Genomic DNA, 19,993 nt, shown 5'->3' with positions numbered 1-19,993 from the left:
TTGGCCAATAAAACTGTCTGTTTAGCCGCGTAAACTGAGTGAAGTCTTTGCTTCTACACTTAGTTACCTGACACAGACAGGGTGGTGGTGGTGAGCAGCGGGGGTTGGGGCACGATCCTTGCACAGCCTTCTCAGCCTGTGGATCATGCTGCAGTCCCTGCATGTGGATGCACGTGCAGCGCCAGTCTGGACCACACAGCCCCAGGAAGCTGCACCAGAGCACCCCTGGGCTCCTGCTCACAGTGTCTGGGGAGGCCGGCCACACTTCTGACACCCTCCCACCACAAGCCACTACAAGAAGGGGCTGGGGACCTGGCCACACACACTCAGGAGTGTCGCACACGGCAGCTGGACATGCCTGCACACTTAAAGCAGCACCCACTCCCTGGGACAGCTCTGCCAGGCGCAGGAGCATCTGCCACTCTCACACACCTGCCCCCCTCTCCTCCAGAAACCAGGGACAATTCCTCTCCCCTTGAGACACCACCACTGCTGGACCTGGTGCGTGCACATCACTGAGGCAAGCCCAGCCAGCCTGAGGCCCCACCTGATGCCCGCAGGATCCCAGTGTGGCTGGCAACTTCCCATGCCTGCCTGTCCCTGGGATGTGGGGGTGGTGAGGTTACTCCCCTGGGATATCTGGGCCTCTGTAGGAAAGGGCCCGCTGTCCAGGCCACAGATGGTTTTCTATAGATCCTCTTCCCTACAAGCCTTCCTCAAGTTTCCCCAGTATATAAACCACCTTCCCAGGTTCTCTCAAGGGAAGCTTTTCCCCAGTTCACATTCACTATGGCTCTTTTTATTTATCCTCATCCTAGACACTAGACAAATTCTCTCTTAAATGAGTTAGTGGCTCCCCATATATAGTGTGGTTGGTCACCTGACTCTCACTCCCATGACTTGCATTCCCAACACCTGAGAGTAATGCCCTTAAAGTGCCAGCCTTGGAATAGACCCACAAGCCTGTGCATGCCTTCTGTGATCAGCACAGCGTCGGAGTAGCAGAAAGCATTTTTTTCCTCCATCAGGGTGTAAATTCTCTGCTCAACTCTGTGGGCACAGAAGGCCTTCTGAGAACAGAGCCAGTGCTGATCTGATGGCAAAATTTGTATGGAAGGGGCAAGTCAGAGCCACCGAACGGGATGGGTTGCAGTATCAGCACTAGAGGGGATAATGCAGGGCTGAAGGAGCCAGCTCTCTACAGATCCTCAGCTTTTACATACAGGTGCAGATGTAATGGGGCATTAAAGCTTGTGGAGTCTAATGTAGCCAGTAGGCTGGGACTGGACCCACTCCTGAGTTTCCTGCTATTGTGAGGCCTGAGCTCCCTAAAATACATCCTTATTGCTTTGGCCAGGTGTTCGAGGGATCCACATGATCAGGCAAGTGTGGAGTAGCCCAAGCACTGACACTGGATAAATGCTGTCACTGTTTATAATCAGAGCTGCAGCACTGATTCCTTGCTAAGTCCTAAGAAAACCACTGAGATGAAAATTGGCTTCTGCTTTTTTCAGCAGGCACTGGAAATGCCTCCCCTCTGCATTCATTCTATAAGCTGCTTCTGTTAACAAGTAGCAGGGAATGGGGTCTCTGTCCTTGAAAGGGTGTGATATCAGGGTTAATCAATCCCACCCAAGGTGACATGGTCAGTAGCAGCCACTGCCTCTCCGAGTTGGGAGAAGCTATATATAGCTATATATATGTATCAGTCACAGCACAAATCTCTCTCTCTCTATATATACAAAAACCTTTCCTGTGGGATGACAGAGTGACGTCATCACGTCACTTTGCATCCCCAGGAGCCCTGACCAGTGACCACTCTGTGAAATGGGGGATGGTGGCTCCATCCCCACACGCCCCCTAGAGCAGCATCTGCCTGCCTCTGAGCCCCACCCCCAGCCTGCCCGGCCCATGCACTTGCCACACAGTTTTGCTCTGTGCGTCCCTGGCCTGGCCACATAGCTTGGGCACCACACTCTCCCAGGCCCACCATAAGCTGGGCAGGTCTTGCACCCAGCTCTCTGAAGCAGCCGCTCTGGGCTCACCACGGAGCAAAGCTGCCCCAACAGGCTTGTGTGGAAAGGCTGGGCTGGGGGTGGGCTGTGGCTCCTGCTGCGGTGGCCGGGGCTGTGCTGCCTGGCCCAGTGGTGCTCCTGGAAGGAAGGGGCACGCAGCTCGATGAATTCATGAGAGGGGGCAGGGTGTGTGTAGGGAAGGGGTATAGGGTGTATACGGCGATGGGTGGTGCGGTAAAGGGGGATGGTGGGGGTGAGGGGGATATAGGAATGGAGGCAGGGGGATGGGCAGTGTGGGGGTGGAGAGGGGGAGGGTTTAGAGAATGATGGGGGTGTAAGAATGGAGGAAAGGGGTGGGGGTAGGGATGGGGAGTGGGGAGGGGGAGGGGGAGGAGGGGTTAGGGAGGATGGTGGGATGGTGAGTGCAGGAATGGAGGCAGGGGGATCAAATTGAAGTACAGGTTGCAGGGGCAGGGGAGAGTTGGGGCTTCCACACCTCGACCCAGCCCGACCCGGCGGCCGGGGGAGTGGAGTGGGAAGAGTCAGGGCTGCCTATCCCCAGAGACCTGCCCCCTAGTAAAATAAAAAGGCACTTTGATTTTTCAGCAAATTCTACTTTGAGATCACAGGAATACTGGTCAGGTGAAATGGTGCATGAAAATTGACTACTGTGCAAAATGTATTTTCAAAAACAGCTTTTACAAGCAATTTCAACCTTGAAAGAGGGGACGGTTACAGGATCTGTGTGTCTTTATATGAGGAGATTCCTCATTTTCAAGTATTTAAAAGGGTGTTACAAGGAGGAGGGAGAAAACTTGTTCTCCTTGGCCTCTGAGGCTAGAACAAGAAGCAATGGGCTTAAACTGCAGCAAGGGAGGTTTAAGTTGGACATTAGGAAAAAGTTCCTAACTGTCAGGGTGGTTAAACACTGGAATAAATTGCCCAGGGAGGTTGTGGAATCCCCATCTGTGGAGATATTTAAGAGTAGGTTAGAGAAATGTCTAGCAGGGATGGTCTAATCAGTACTGTGTCCTGCCATGAGGGCAGGGGACTGGACTTGATGACCTTTCGAGGTCCCTTCCAGTTCTATGATTCTATAGAGACTGCAGCTGTGCACAAAAGCAAATGATTCTGTCTCCCAAGAGGGCACATGAACTTTTTGGTCAGTTTTGGTCCTCATAGGTCATCTCCCCCTAATTTAACTTGCAAATCTGTCTGAACCCCAAACTCAAAGTAAAACTTTCCACCAAAGTGATACAAAAAAGTTGCAAATTTCCCATCATTCATGACAGATAACAATAAATCAACCCTGACTTGCCCCAAAATGTCTCTCAAACACTATTGAACTGTAACAGAGAGGTAGGCGTGTTAGTCTTTAAAGTGCTACATGACTGCTTTTTTTGTTTTACCAAGAGCAGACTAACAAGATAGTTTATTAGGTGATGAGCTTTCGTAGGGCAGACCCACTTCCTCAGATCTTTTCATCTGAGTTTCAAAAACTGAACAGCCCTGAGCTAGGTCACTCTCCTGTGGTATCATGCTGGATTATGAATGCTTTCAACAGCTCTGGTGGAAATGGCCTGGAGGTCTGAGAACGTTTGGATATTCTTTCTCAGTAGTCACTGTACCATAAACACAATGCAACTGCCCAACAATGTTGTCCAGTATCTTCTAGTGGTACTGCCAGGAATGAGCTAATGGGGATGGACAATACAAAAGAATTTGTTTCATGTAGCATGATAGAGGCAGCGGGGGGGGGGGGGGGGAAGAGACTAGTCAACTAATGTGTCAATTGGTCGATAAGCTTTTGCTTATTGGATATTTGACTAGTCGATTAGTCGCTTACATTCCTAGTAGGTAATAGCACAATGATTATGGTTTGAGTAATAACAAGGGGTATGTCTACACTACAAAGTTAATTCGAACTAACAGCCGTTAGTTGGAATTAACTTTGATAGGCGCTACACTAGCGCTCCGCTAGTTCGAATTTAATTCAAACTAGCGGAGCGCTTAGTTCGAACTAGGTAAACCTCATTCCACGAGGATTAAGCCTAGTTCGAATTAGCTAGTTCGAATTAAGGGCTGTGTAGCCCCTTAATTCGAACTAGTGGGAGGCTAACCCTTCCCAGGTTCCCCTGGTGGCCACTCTGGCCAACACCAGGAAAACTCCTCTCCTCTCCCCCAGCCCCAGGCCCTTAAAGGGGTAGACTGTGGCCAGACGGCACTTGACACAGCCAGCCCTGCCAGCGGTCTCTGCCCCGACCCAGTGGCCCCAGGATGAGCCAGGAAGCCAGTGCCAGCGAGCCGTCCCCCGCCCAGTCCCCCAACACCCAGGGGCCATCCAGGGGCCGTAGATGGCGCGCACCCTCCTGGACTAGTGCGGAGGTCATGGACCTCATTGAGGTTTGGGGGCAGGCCCCCAACGTCCATGATCTCTGCACTAGGAGGAGGAACGCGGCTGTCTACAGCCGCATAGCAGCCGCCATGGCCCGAAAGGGACACAGGCGCACCCAGGAGCAGGTGTGCCTGAAAGTAAAGCAGCTGCGTCAGGCATACGCCAGAGCCACCAGGGGCGGCGCCACAGCAGGAGCTGCCACCTGCCCCTACTTCCCTGTCCTCAACCGACTCTTGGGGGGCGGGGTGGTCCGTGCCAGCCCGGGGGACAGCGAGCCGGGACCGGAGGGCCCTGACCTGGGCGCACTGGAGGGGCCACCGCCAGCTGTTCCAGCAGGGTCGTCCAGGGAGACCGTACCGGGTAAGTAGTTTGAATTAAGTAGTTCGGGGGGGGGAGGTGGGAGGGAGACCAGAGACCGTGCGCATGGGCCATGCCTCCCACAGATCATGCAGACACCTGTGCACGTGCGAGCACATGCCATGCCACCTTGGGCAGGTGGCTCCAGCTGCGTGACACCCAGGGGCCATGGCCCAATAGGCACATGCATGTGTGAAGAGACCTGACATGCTCCCGACCCCGGGGCAGGACCCAGCAGGATGATTTCCCTTCACATGTCCCCTCTACACGGAGGCAGGGGACATCTCCCCCTCCCCCCCACCGCCCCGGCCACACTATACATGGCACAGGGACATGGATGCGGTCTTGGGGCAGCTCCCCGTCCCGGGGAGAGCCAGACATCCTGACCATGGCCTCTGTACAAGCACAGCGGCTGTGACGGTGCAGGGCATGGTCGCCCTCACGTTGCGGGGTGGGGGAGGGGGCTGGGCATCATCCTCTGCGTCCCCAGGGAGAACTGACCACTTCTCTTCTGTCTCTACAGCTGCACCAGCTGCTCGTGCAGGGCGCACCACCCCGCCTGGGACATGCTCCCGCACCCGCGGCCTGCTCCGGACCACCACCACGCGGCAGGAGTACTGGGACCAGCACCTGGGGGCCCTGCGAGCCCTGCACCGCACAGTGGAGGCCTGGATGTGGGCAGACCTGCAGCTCCGCCAGGAGCAGCTGGCTGAGGTCCGAGGGCTGAACTCAAACCTGCAGGCCCTGCTGCAGAGCATGGTGCCCTGTGCTGGTCCTGCACCTGCTGCCCCCCCAACTGCTGTCCCTCCTCCCACTCCTGCCCCCCCTCCCACCTCTTCCTCCTCAACCCCCACACCCTCTTCCTCAATGTCCACACCCCCCACCTCAACCTCCGCACCCTCCACCCCATCCCCCCAGGGACGCCGAGGCCCCCTCTCTCACTGTGCTGGGAGGCGGTTGGCCCGGCGAGACCCCCACCCCAATCCCTGAGTTTCCCCTCCCCCTCCTTTCCCTTGCTTCCCCCTTCCAGCTCCCTCCTCCCAGTTTTCCCCCTCCCCTCTCCCACCCTCTCTCTTCCCCTCTCCCACCTCCTTTTCCCAGTCTCCCCCAGTTTTGTCCACTAAAGAGAGTTTCTATTTTTGAACACACGTGTCCTTTATTTTGTACATCAGGAAGGGGGGCTAGGGAGAGGTAAGTGGAAGGAGGTGAGGGAGGAATGGGGTACGAGCCCCCGATGGGGAGGACTGGGCTGGCTCTGCGGGCTCCTCGGGGTGGAAGCTCTACTGCAGCCCCCCAATTGACCCCCCCCCCGTATGGCAGCATGGGGCAAGTGCAGCCGGGCTGATGGCCGAGTGCTGTGATGTTCCGAGTGTGGGCACTCAGGGCACTCCAAGCCAGGACTGCTTTGCAAGCGGGGAACCCCTGAGAACTGTCTGTCCGGGGTGGGGGTTGGGTCCCTTTAAGCACAGCCCTCGGCTAGCCTGAGACAGCAGCTCCACGCTCTAAGTCCTCCTCTGATGCCCTGCCGGCACTGCTTCCGGCCATCCTTAAGCCCGGTTCAGGGTCCACTCAGTGTGGACATGCTAGTTCGAATTAGCAAAACACTAATTCGAACTAGTTTTTAAGTCTAGATGCTCTAATTTGAATTATCTTAGTTCGAATTAACTAATTTGAATTGTTAGTTCGAATTAACTAATTTGAATTGTTAGTTCGAATTAGTGCTGTAGTGTAGACATACCCTAGTAGTCACAGTGTAACCCACTGGGGAGTGTTTGTTTCAGGTTCTCCTTTGTACCTGATCTACAGAGGATATAAGCCTGTAATAGCCCAGGCTAAAGAAGAATGGCTCTTTAGCTCAACAAATAGCAGCAGGTATTAGGGATGTGAAATCATGTTTAATTGGTTAACTGGCTAAATGTAATGTTTAACTGATTAACTGATTAAAGGGGAGTGACTGGGGAAGCAGCCTCCCGGCTGCTGACAGGAGCTGATCAGGCTGGGCTGGAGCACTCCCTGCTCAAGGTGGACCCAATGGGGCTGGAGCAACCCCCTGCCTGTGGCAAGTGGAGAGCTGTTCCAGCCTTCACTGGTTAACTGGAACCAGTAAGTCTCACCTGTTAAGGGTGAGGCCTCACCGGTTAACTGGTTAACCATTCACATCCCTAGCATGTATTGTTAGCTCTGGAGGTCCCAGGGGCAATCCCTGCTATAGCACCATTGCTTCTGGAGGGATTTGACTCCCTGTAACCAGAGCTGATCCAGAGAATAGAAGGGTGTGCTGTCTGCCAGGTGCTAAGATACGAGATGTGGAACTGAGGTTGAAGAGGATTATTAAGGGAGCAGGAAGGAATCCATTGATCATCCTTCATAGAATCATAGAACTGGAAGGGACCTCGAGAGGTCATCAAGTCCAGCCCCCCGCCCTCAAGGCAGGACCAAGCTCCGTCTACACCATCCCTGACAGATGTCTATCTAACCTGTTCTTAAATATCTCCAGAGAGGGAGATTCCACCACCTCCCTTGGCAATTTATTCCAATATTTGACCACCCTGACAGTTAGGAATTTTTTCCTAATGTCCAATCTAAACCTCCCCTGCTGCACTTTAAGCCCATTACTCCTTGTCCTGTCCTCAGAAACCAAGAGGAACAAATTTTCTCCTTCCTCCTTGTGACACCCTTTTAGATATTTGAAAACCGCTATCATGTCCCCCCTTAATCTTCTTTTTTCCAAACTAAACAAGCCCAGTTCATGAAGCCTGGCTTCATAGGTCATGTTCTCTAGACCTTTAATCATTCTTGTCGCTCTTCTCTGTACCCTTTCCAATTTCTCCACATCTTTCTTGAAATGTGGCGCCCAGAACTGGACACAGTACTCCAGCTGAGGCCTAACTAGTGCAGAGTAGAGCGGCAGAATGACTTCACGAGTTTTGCTTACAACACACCTCTTGATACAACCTAGAATCATATTTGCTTTTTTTGCAACAGCCTCACACTGTTGACTCATATTCAACTTGTGGTCCACTATGACCCCTAGATCCCTTTCCGCCATGCTCCTTCCTAGACAGTCGCTTCCCATCTTGTATGTATGGAACTGATTGTTCCTTCCTAAGTGGAGCACTTTGCATTTCTCTTTATTAAACCTCATCCTGTTTACCTCTGACCATTTCTCTAACTTGCTAAGGTCATTTTGAATTATGTCCCTATCCTCCAAAGAAGTCGCAACCCCACCCAGTTTGGTATCATCTGCAAACTTAATAAGCGTACTCTCTATCCCAATATCTACATCATTGATGAAGATATTGAACAGTACGGGTCCCAAAACAGACCCTTGCGGAACTCCACTTATTATCCCTTTCCAGCAGGATTTAGCACCGTTAACAACAACTCTCTGACAACGGTTATCCAGCCAATTATGCACCCACCTTATCGTGGCCCTATCTAAGTTATATTTGCCTAGTTTATCAATAAGAATATCATGCAAGACTGTATCAAATGCCTTACTAAAGTCTAGGTATATGACATCCACCGCTTCTCCCTTATCCACAAGGCTCGTTATCCTATCAAAGAAAGCTATCAGATTAGTTTGGCATGACTTGTTCTTCACAAACCCATGCTGGCTATTCCCTATCACTTTATTACCTTCCAAGTGTTTGCATATGATTTCCTTAATTACCTGCTCCATTATCTTCCCTGGGACAGACGTTAAACTGACCGGTCTGTAGTTTCCTGGGTTGTTCTTATTCCCCTTTTTATAGATGGGCACAATATTTGCCCTTTTCCAGTCTTCTGGAATCTCCCCCGTCTGCCATGATTTTTCAAAGATCATAGCTAAAGGCTCAGATACCTCCTCTATCAGCTCCTTGAGTATCCTGGGATGCATTTCATCAGGACCTGGTGACTTGCTGACATCTAACTTTCCTAAGTGATTTTTAACTTGTTCTTTGTGTATCCTATCTTCTAAACTTACCCTCTCTCTGCTTGTATTCACTACGTTAGGCACACCTCCAGACTTCTCGGTGAAGACCGAAACAAAGAAGTCATTGAGCATCTCCGCCATTTCCAAGTTTCCTGTTACTGCTTCTCCCTCCTCACTGAGCAGTGGGCCTACCCTGTCCTTGGTCTTCCTCTTGCTTTTAATGTATTTATAAAAGGTCTTCTTGTTTCCCTTTATGCCTGTAGCTAGTTTGATCTCATTTTGTGCCTTTGCCTTTCTAATCTTGCCCCTGCATTCCCATGTTGCTTGCCTATATTCATCCTTTGTTAGTTGTCCTAGTTTCCATTTTTTATAGGACTCCTTTTTTATTTTGAGATAATGCAAGATCTCCTTGTTAAGCCAAGCTGGTCTTTTGCCATATTTTCTATCTTTCCTACACAGCGGAATTGTTTGCTTTTGGGCCCTTAACAACGTCCCTTTGAAATACTTCCAACTCTCCTCAGTTGTTTTTCCCTTCAGTCTTGCTTCCCATGGGACCTTACCTACAAGTTCTCTGAGCTTATCAAAATCTGCCTTCCTGAAATCCATTACCTCAATTGTGCTGGTCTCCCTTCTACCTTTCCTTAAGATCATGAACTCTGTTATTTCGTGATCACTGTCCCCTATACTGTCTTCCACTTTCAAGTTCTCAACTAGTTCCTCCCTATTTGTTATAATCAAATTCAGAACATGTAGGAACAAATGATACGGCTAGATTCTCGCTGGAATGAATTAAGGGAGACTATGCTAGGCTGGGGAGGATGCTCAAGGAAATCGAGGCTCAGGTGATCTTTAGTGGGATTCTGCCTGTTCCTAGAGAAGGGCAACTAAGATGTGACAGGATTATGATGATCAATAGATGGCTCAGGCAGTGGTGCTATAAGGAGGGCTTTGGGATGTATGGTCACTGAGAGGCATTTACGGACAGAGGACTGTTCTCTAGAGATGGACTTCACCTAAGTAGGGAGGGAAATAGACTCTAGGATGGAGGCTGGCTCAACTGATTAAGAGAGCTTTAAACTAGGAATTTGGGGGAGACGGTTGGGAGATGCCCAGGTAATCTCTACGCCGGATTTTAACACTGAGAGGGAGGAAAACGAAGTACGAAAGGATATAGCTGGGGGTAGGAGAATGAACATGAGGAAGGGTGGGGTGGATACTAGTCTAATAGGTCATATTGGAGGTACAACGTCCGTGCCAAATTGGGTAAAGAATGTGAATGAGGCCAAACAGCAAAAATTAAGATGTTTGTACACCAATGTGAGGAGCCTAGGTAACAAAAAGGAGGAACTAGAGCTATTGGTCCAGGAAGTGAAACCAGATATTATAGGGATAACAGAAACATGGTGGAATACTAGGCATGACTGGAGTACAGGTATTGAAGGGTATGTGCTGTTTAGGAAAGACAGAAATAAGGGTAAAGGTGGGGGTATGTCTACACTACAAAGTTAGTTCGAACTAACGGACGTTAGTTCGAACTAACTTTAATAGGCGCTACACTAGCGCTCCGCTAGTTCGAATTTAATTCGAACTAGAGGAGCGCTTAGTTCGAACTAGGTAAACCTCATTTTACGAGGATTAAGCCTAGTTCGAACTAGCTAGTTCGAATTAAGGGCGGTGTAGACCCTTAATTCGAACTAGTGGGAGGCTAAGGCTTCCCAGGTTTCCCTGGTGGCCACTCTGGCCAACACCAGGGAAACTCTATGCCCCCCTCCTGGCCCCGGACCCCTTAAAGGGGCACGGGCTGGCTACGGTGCCCGTGCCGGGTGCAAGCCTGCCAGCACCCAGCCAGCAGACCCTGCACCTGGCACGGATTGAGCCAGCCACCCAATGCCCCCCAGCCCTCCCCCTCTTCCCGGGACCAGGCTGGCGGCTCCCGGGAGCTTGCCCGGGACCGCAAGAGGCGGGCACCTGCCTGGGCTAGTGCGGACATCGTGGACCTTGTCCACGATCTCCGCACTAGGCAAAGGAAAGTGGCCGGCTAGGGCAGGAGAGCTGCCAGCCTGGCCACCCAGGAGCAGGTGTGCATGAAAATCAAGGGGGTCCACTGAGACCCCCGACCCTGAGCCCTGAGCTTACAATGGCCGTCCTGGGTCAGACCAAAGGTCCATCTAGCCCAGTAGCCTGTCTGCCGACAGCGGCCAACCCTAGGGACCCTGGAGGGGATGGACCGAAGACAGTGACCAAGCCATTTGTCTCGTGCCATCCCTCTCCAGCCTTCCACAAACCTTGGGCAGGGACACCACTCCTACCCCCTGGCTAATAGCACTCCATGGACCCAACCTCCATGACTTGATCTCACTTCCCTTTAAACTCTGTTCTAGTTCTAGCCTTCACAGCCTCCTGCAGCAAGGAGTTCCACAGGTTGACTATTTGCTTTGTGAAGAACAACTTTCTGTTACTAGTTTGAAGCCTACTACCCATTCCTTTCCTTTGGTGTCCTCTAGTCCTTCTTTATGGGAACTCATGAAGAGCTTTTCTGTATGCACCCTCTCCACCCAACTCTTGCTTTTAGAGACCTCTATCCTGTCCCCCCTCCGTCTCCTCTTTTCTAAGCTGAGAAGTCCCAGTCTCTTTAGCCTCTCTTCATATGGGACCTGTTCCCAACCCCTGATCATTTTAGTTGCCCTCCCCTCTCCCACCCTCTCTCTTCCCCTCTCCCACCTCCTTTTCCCAGTCTCCCCCAGTTTTGTTCAATAAAGAGAGATTCTATTTTTGAACACAATTGTCCTTTATTTTGTACATCAAGAAAAGGGGCTAGGGAAGGGTAAGTGGAAGGAGGTGAGGGAGGAATGGCGTACACGCCCCCGATGGGGAGGACTGGGCTGGCTCTGTGGGCTTCTGGGGATGGAAGCTCTCCTGCAGCCCCCCAATTGCCCCCTCTCCCCAGATGGCAGCCTGCGGCAAGTGCAGCCGGGCTGATGGCCGAGTGGTGTGATGTGCCCAGTGTGGGTACTCCGGGCACTCCAAGCCCGGACTGGTTTTCAAGCGGGGCACCCCTGAGAACTGTCTGTCCTGGGTGGGGGTCGGGACCCTTTAAGAACAGCCCTCGGCTAGCCTGAGACAGCATCTCCACGCTCTAAGTCCTCCTGTGATGACCTGCCGGCACTGCTTCCGGCCATCCTTAAGCCCTGTTCAGGGTCCACTTAATGTGGACATGCTAGTTTGAATTAGCAAAACGCTAATTCGAACTAGTTTTTAGTTCTAGACGCGTTAGTTCGAATTAGCTTAGTTCGAATTAACTAATTCGAACTAAGTTAGTTCGAATTAGCGCTGTAGTGTAGACATACCCTGGTGGAGTCGCATTGTATATCAAAGATGAGGTAGATTGTAAAGAAATAAAAAGTGATGGAATGGAGAAGACAGAGTCTGTTTGGGCAAAAATCACATTGGGAAAGAAAACTATCAGATCCTCCCCTGGGATAGTGCTTGGGGTGTGTTATAGACCACCAGGATCCAATTTGGATATGGATAGAGACCTCTTTAATGTTTTTAATGAAGTAAATACTCATGGAAACTGTGTAATCATGGGAGATTTCAACTTTCCAGATATAGACTGGAGAACAAGTGCTAGTAATAATAATAGGGCTCAGATTTTCCTAGATGTGATAGCTGATGAATTCCTGCATCAAGTAGTTGCTGAACCAACAAGGGGGGATGCTATTTTAGATTTGGTTTTGGTGAGTAGCGAGGACCTCATAGATGAAATGGTTGTAGGGGACAACCTTGGCTCGAGTGATCATGAGCTAATTCAGTTCAAATTAAATGGAAGGATAAACAAAAATAAATCTGAGACTAGGGTTTTTTATTTCAAAAGGGCTAACTTTAGTAAATTAAGGAAATTAGTTAGGGAAGTTGATTGGACTAAAGAAATTATGGATCTTAAAGTGGAGGAGGCCTGGAATTATTTTAAGTTAAAGTTGCAGAAGCTGTTAGAAGCTTGTATCCCTAGAAAAGGGAAAAAATTTATAGGCAGGTGTGTTAGACCAAGCTGGATGAGCAAGCATCTCAGAGAGGTGATTAAGAAAAAGCAGAAAGCATATAAGGAGTGGAAAATGGGAGGGATCAGTAAAGAAAGCTACCTTATTGAGGTTAGAGCATGTAGGGACAAAGTGAGAAAGGCTAAAAGTCAGGTAGAGTTGGACCTTGAAAAGGGAATTAAAACCAATAGTAAAAGGTTTTATAGCCATATAAATAGGAAAAAAAGAAAAAAAGAAGAAGTAGGACTGCTAATTACTAAGGATGGAGTGGAGGTTAAGGATAATCTAGGAATGGCCCAATATCTAAATAAATACTTTGCTTCAACTGGGACTAAGGATGTGGAGGTAGATATTACCATATCCGAGGTAAAAGCCAAACTTGAACAGCTTAATGGGAGTAAATCGGGGGGCCCAGATAATCTTCATCCAAGAATATTGAACGAACTGGCACATGAACTTGCAAGTCCATTAGCAAAATTTTTTAATAAATCTCTAAACTCAGGGGTTGTACCATTTGACTGGAGAATTGCTAATATAGTTCCGATTTTTAAGAAAGGGAAAAAAAGCGACCTGGGTAACTGTTAGTTTGACATCTGTAGTATGTAAGATCTTGGAAAAATTTTTGAAGGAGAAAGTAGTTAGAGACATTGAGGCTAAAGGCAATTGGGACAAATTACAACATGGTTTTACAAAAGGTAGATCGTGCCAAACCAACCTGATCTCCTTTTTTGAGAAAGTAACAGATTTTTTAGATAAAGGAAATGCAGTGGATCTAATCTACCTCGACTTTAGTAAGGCATTTGATACAGTACCATATGGGGAATTATTGGTTAAATTGGAAAAGATAGGGATTAATATGAAAGTTGAGAGGTGGATAAGCAACTGGTTAAAGGGGAGACTACAGCGGGTCATATTGAAAGGTGAACTGTCAGGTTGGAGGAAGGTTACTAGTGGAGTTCCTCAGGGATCAGTTTTGGGGCCAATTTTATTTAATCTTTTTATCGCTGATCTTGGCACCAAAAGTGGAAGTGTCCTGATAAAATCTGCAGATGACACAAAGTTGGGAGCTATTGCCGATTCAGAAAAGGATCGGGATATCATACAGGAAGATCTGGATGATCTTGTAAATTGGAGTGATAGCAATAGGATGAAATTTAATAGTGAGAAGTGTAAGGTTATGCATTTAGGGATTAATAACAGGAATTTTAGTTATAAGCTGGGGACACATCAGTTGGAAGTAACGGAGGAGGAGAAGGACCTCGGAGTCCTGGTTGATCACAGGATGACTATGAGCCGCCATTGTGACATGGCCGTGAAAAAGGCTAATACGATCTTGGGATGTATTAGGCGAGGTATTTCCAGTAGGGATAAGGAGGTGTTAGTGCCGTTATACAAGGCATTGGTGAGACCCCATTTGGAATACTGTGTGCAGTTCTGGTCTCCCATGTTTAAGAAGGATGAATTCAAACTGGAACAGGTACAAAGAAGGGCCACTAGGATGATCCGAGGAATGGAAAACCTGTCTTATGAAAGGAGACTCAGGGAGCTTGGCTTCTTTACTTTAACCAAAAGAAGGCTGAGGGGGGACATGATTGCACTCTTTAAATATATTAGAGGGATAAATACCAGGGAGGGAGAGGAATTATTTAAGTTTAATACCAATGTGGACACAAGAACAAATGGATATAAGCTGGCTAGTAGGAAGTTTAGACTTGAGATTAGACGAAGGTTTCTAGCCATTAGAGGAGTGAGGTTCTGGAACGGCCTTCCAAGGGAAGTAGTGGGGGCAAAAGATCTATCTGGTTTCAAGATTAAGCTAGATGGGTTTATGAAGGGGATGGTTTGATGAGATAACATGATCTTGGTAACTAATTGACCATTCATTATCAGTGGGAAATAGGTCAATGGAGGGATGATAGGAGTTACTATAGGGAACTTTCTGGGTGTCTGGCTGGTGAGTCTTGCCCACATGCTCAGGGTTTAGCTGATCGCCATATTTGGGGTTGGGAAGGAATTTTCCTCCAGGGTAGATTGGCGGTTTTTTGCCCTGGAGGAAAAAACCCTGGAGGTTTTTTGCCTTCCTCTGTAGCATGGGGTACAGATCACAGCTGGAGGATTCTCTGCGTCTTGGGGTCTTCAAAGTATCTGAAGGCTTCAATATCTGAGATCTAGGTGAGAGGATTATTCTAGGAGGGGTGGGTGAGATTCTGTGGCCTGCACTGTGCAGGGGGTCAGACTAGATGATCATAATGGTCCCTTCTGACCTTAAAGTCTATGAGTCTATGACTCCAGTGGGCCTCAGGTGTTTGAGACCAACTTCCTGTGTGGTGGAAGGATCTGTAACAGAAATTTGTCAGCGGGCTCCATCTGCCTAGCCATTCTCCTTATGCATCATGCTAGAGTAGAGATTTGAAGGAAGATGATGACAGTAGAACCCCACTATAAGTCTTAGACACAAAAGCAATGGCAGTTCTTGTTAAAATGGAGGTGTGTGAGCTACAGCATGCTCTCCTGTGTCCAACAATAGGACCATTTGAGACCTGTTAAGAGAGTCACATGCAGGAGTGTCCTGGTCAGGAGAGTGTAACACTAAAGGGGTCTCCTAGGAACTGGAGTGGCTGAGTGTGAAGCCATCAGGGCATGGGGCTTGGAATGGTACCTGGAAGGAAGCAGTCTGTAGTTGGCTGGGAGTTGCTGTGAATCTGGAGAGAAGACAATAGGCTGGGGAGGGGCTGTTGCTGGGGATATTGGAGGCTCTGCTGGAAGACTGGGGGGCTGTTTGGGACAGAGAGCAGAGCAGGCAGGACTCAGCTAGCTGCAGGAGAGACTGACGTGCTGGGCGGGGGGCAGGGGGCTGGGCAGGCCTACAGGCCTGAGGGATAGTTTGCTGCATTCAAAGCTCAATAAACCCCCCTGTTTGGTGCTGGCTGAGTCTCGTTCTGGTCTGGAGAACAGGGCTGCACTATTCCCTCTGGTAGTGGAGGCCCCGGGGGTCCTTTTGGGACTGAAGGTTTTACTCTTTTTATATTTGTATTCTAGTTTTAATGATGTGGCAATAATGTAGCAATGTAATAATATAGTTTAATGATGTAACAATAATATAGTAATTCAAGATAACATATTAACACACATTTAATATCTTATCAAATTAAATCCTCTTAGTTAAAGGTATATTTCTTTGTTTTAAAGTTTAGTGAGTTAGTAATTGGTTTAAGTAAAGAGACAGAGTTTTGGTATTATATCTGTGTTAATGAGACTAGAGGAATGTTGAAGGCTAAGGTCTTAATTGTTTGATTTACAGTGCCTTTTTTGCTTTGCCCAATGCAGATACTCATGTTATGCTTTTCCTCGAGAGTCCTTGTAAAAGATTGTTTATGTGTGGAAGTGGTATATATGTGTTGAGATAAAGGCGTGAAAGTTATTGCTCAGAACCAGAGGGCTGAAGAAGGAGGGGTGAGTGTGGGTGAACACCAGACTACCCAGCGTCAAAGAAGGACCATCTATAACTATCGATGCATACCCCTACTCACAGAATGATTGGATTATTGGCAGATTGATGGCCTTAAAGCAGAGCCAGCACCCCTGAAAGATGATTGATTACAGGATGAGCTATGAAGATGTTTTGGGAACAACTGACATAAAAAAGATAACACTCAGGTCACAGGCTGACGCAGCAGAATCCATAGACTTCAACAGAGAAAAGGTTTATAAAAGCAGGGTGCTTTGCTATGGAACTTTGCGTTCATCTTGCCACCAACTCCAGAGGCGCATCAGATCAATCGACTGACAAAGGCCCTGCTCTCCCTCTGTGTTCAGTCTAGCTGGCCACTAGATTGATACAGACTCTGGACTGGTAACTATAACATCGTCTGGCGGGACTCTGTGTGTGTGTGTGTGTGTGTGACTGAAAAGCATATGCAACTGTTGTATTCTCAATAAATGTGGCGTACTGCCTTTTCCCCTATAAAAGATCTCGTGTGCTTCGTTTAAACATAACAGTCCAGGGGGAGTGGACCCCCCAAAGGGGCTCACGGCAGAGGCATGCTGAAGGCCCTGAAAGGTGCTGTCCCGGAGGCGGAGGGGTGGACCCCCCAGGTGAGAGTGGGCCCCCCCAAGAGAGGGTCGTTGCACTGGAGTGGACTCCCTGAGAAAGGGTTGTCTCACTGTTGCTGTACTGGAGGGGGCTGCCCTAGAAAGGGCATCGCATTTGAGGGGGCTCCCTGAGAAGGAGCTGCCGCACTGGAGAGGGGAATGTACAGGCCAAGCATGGGCAGGACCTGTGAGCCGTGACAGGGACATTAGTTATGAACTGAGTCTATGGACCATGTTTGCCCTGGAAAAAGGGTGCAGTGACCCAAACTTTGGGGACTGCTGGACAGTTAAGGGGGCTTGCCCCTCGACACATACAAACACTGAAAAAAATACAGACCCCTGTTGGTACAGTGGTTGGTTGAAGTCATGCTAAAACTGCCTATATATCAGTACAGTTTGACAGCTGTATATTATTTAAGGCAGTTTTTCCAACCAGGTAGACATTTAAAAATCAAATTAACTGTCATCTCTGTTGTCTGAATGAATGCAATTTTTGGTGTGTTTTCTCCTCTGCTTTTCCCCACCTACTGTATTATTAACAACCCTCAGCCTCTCCTTGTCAATCTCCAGTGCCAAGGATATTCTTTCCACTAAATTAGGGTATGTCTACACTACACTTCAAACTAACGGGGTAGTGTAGACATACCCTTACAGCCTTCTGAGGGGGAAAGACTGCCCAGTAGATGGCACCTTTATCAAGCTATTATTGAATCACAGAAAACCAACACATTAAACCCCAGCCATCAGTGCACACAACAAGGTAATTGAGATTTTGCTTTAGCCAACCATTTTCAGGACACAATCAGAAAGGCCCAGGGCATCTGCTTCCACGTGGTCTCTTTGGGGGAAGCCCTGCCACATAAGTGGCTTTTTGTTGAGAGCGGATAACATGACTGTTTTGAGAGCAGTAACAGGCAGAGGTTCAAACCAAATGGCAGCCTCATGTGTAGGGGGCTGGGAATTTCTGTTACTCCACTGGCATTCTGACACCTCAGTAGAAATGTCAGGGCTTGGATGTGCTTAGAAACGGAACTAAATAAACACCCTGCCTTCTAGGTCTGGAATCTAAGCAGGCTAAGCCGCATCTGGGGCCCCACTGTACTAGGTGCTGCCCAGACACTCAGGCTACGTCTACACTGGCCCCTTTTCCGGAAGGGGCATGTTAATTTCAGCTATCGTAGTAGGGAAATCCGCGGGGGATTTAAATATCCCCCGCGGCATTTAAATAAAAATGTCCGCCGCTTTTTTCCGGCTTTTAGAAAAGCCGGAAAAGAGCGTCTACACTGGCCCCGATCCTCCGGAAAAAGCGCCCTTTTCCGGAGGCTCTTATTCCTACTTCAAAGTAGGAATAAGAGCCTCCGGAAAAGGGCGCTTTTTCCGGAGGATCGGGGCCAGTGTAGACGCTCTTTTCCGGCTTTTCTAAAAGCCGGAAAAAAGCGGCGGACATTTTTATTTAAATGCCGCGGGGGATATTTAAATCCCCCACGGATTTCCCTACTACGATAGCTGAAATTAACATGCCCCTTCCGGAAAAGGGGCCAGTGTAGACGAGCCCACAGTAAGAGGCAATCCCAGCCCCAAGGTGACTGCAGTTCTAAGTAGATATGACCAGCAAATGGGAGAGCTGAAATGACATGACCAGGGTCTGTGGCAGTGACAGGAGCAGAATCGAAGCTTCATAATCTGCAAACCTGTTTCCTAGCCCCTAAAATGCACCATGCCTCATAAACACAGTCCCATAAGGGCTCTCTTTTAACAATTGTGGCTGTCTCTTACATGGCCATGTTGGGTGGGGCAAAGGAGCAAGGACATGCCTCACCTGGCACATCCTGCAAAAGGGCCAGCAGTCTCTGTGCTTGAGGGAAAAAGCCAGGCCTGATACCAGGCTCAAATGAGTCACAAGGGGTGCGTCTAGACTACATGGCTCCGTCGACAGAGCCATGTAAAGTAGTTTACTCAATATAGTCAATGAAGCCGGGATTTAAATAATCCCCACTTTATTAAAATAAACATAGCCGCCGCACAGTTCCGACAATCAGCCGATCCAGCACAGCATGGCAGTCTAGACGCGGGGCGGTAAATAAGAGAAGCCTTTGTCGACCGCTCTGGTATGCCTCGTGAAACAAGGTTTATAGGGGCGGTTGACAAAGGCTTCCCTTGTCAACCACGCTGCATCTAGACTGCCATGCTGTGCCAGATCAGCTGATTGTCGGCACAGCGTGGCGGCCATTTTTTTTAATGAAGCGGGGATTATTTAAATCCCCGCTTCTTTGACTATGTCAAGTAAACTACTTTACATGGCTCCGTCAACAGAGCCATGTAGTCTAGACGCAACCAAGGAGGCAGGGAAGGAAGAACAGGCAGTAGGTGTGGCCAGCAGAGTATATGCAGGGAGGGGAGTGTGCCTCACCTGTTACAGGGGCCTGGGCTACACTAGGGGTGTGTCTAGACTACAGGGTTTTGTCAACAAAAGTGGACTTTTGTCGACAAAACTATACCTGCGTCTACACTACCGCTGAGTTCTGTCGACATAACGTCAACAGAACTCAGCAGTTTTGTCAACGCTGGTAAACCTCATTCTACGAGGAATAACACCTTCTGTCGACAGAGTTCTGTCGACAGAAGGTGTTATTGCATGTAAACTGTCCTTTGCGTCTACACTACCATGTCGACAAAGCAGCTTGCTTTGTCGACAGAACTGAATGTAGTGTAGACGCTCTTTGTCAACAGAAGCCTGTAGTCTAGACGTACCCTAGGACTTTACATCAAATTCAGCTGTTTATGGTCAATTTTCGAAGTGATGCATCAACGCTACCAAGCCTGTTGCATTACCCTTAGGGGATGCAGAAGTCAATTTCAGTATGCCTGTTTTTCACCAGGAGTAATGCTATTCCCGACCTTGCATGGTTGAAGTGACACTAGTGTAGACGCAGTGTTGCTGGTAATTCAACACTATTGGCCTCCTGGAGGCCTACAGCAGCTCCCTGCTCTGACCAACACTTCCACCTCTACTGCTCTCCCACTGAGCTCAAAAAGCCCCAGTGTGACAGGGTGTACCACCCCCCCCCCCCGGCACTGAGCAGGAGGGGGTTAACTCAGCCCTGAGAGCAGAGGAGGCCACGCCCCCTGTACCTTACTGGGCATGCTCTGGCTGCAGTGCTATAAAAGGGAGCAGCTCAGC

This window comes from Pelodiscus sinensis, chromosome W (genome assembly GCF_052426305.1).
Source record: "Pelodiscus sinensis isolate ZL-2025 chromosome W, ASM5242630v1, whole genome shotgun sequence".
Classification (NCBI taxonomy): Eukaryota; Metazoa; Chordata; order Testudines; family Trionychidae; genus Pelodiscus; species Pelodiscus sinensis.
Note: the sequence above shows the minus strand (reverse complement) of the source record.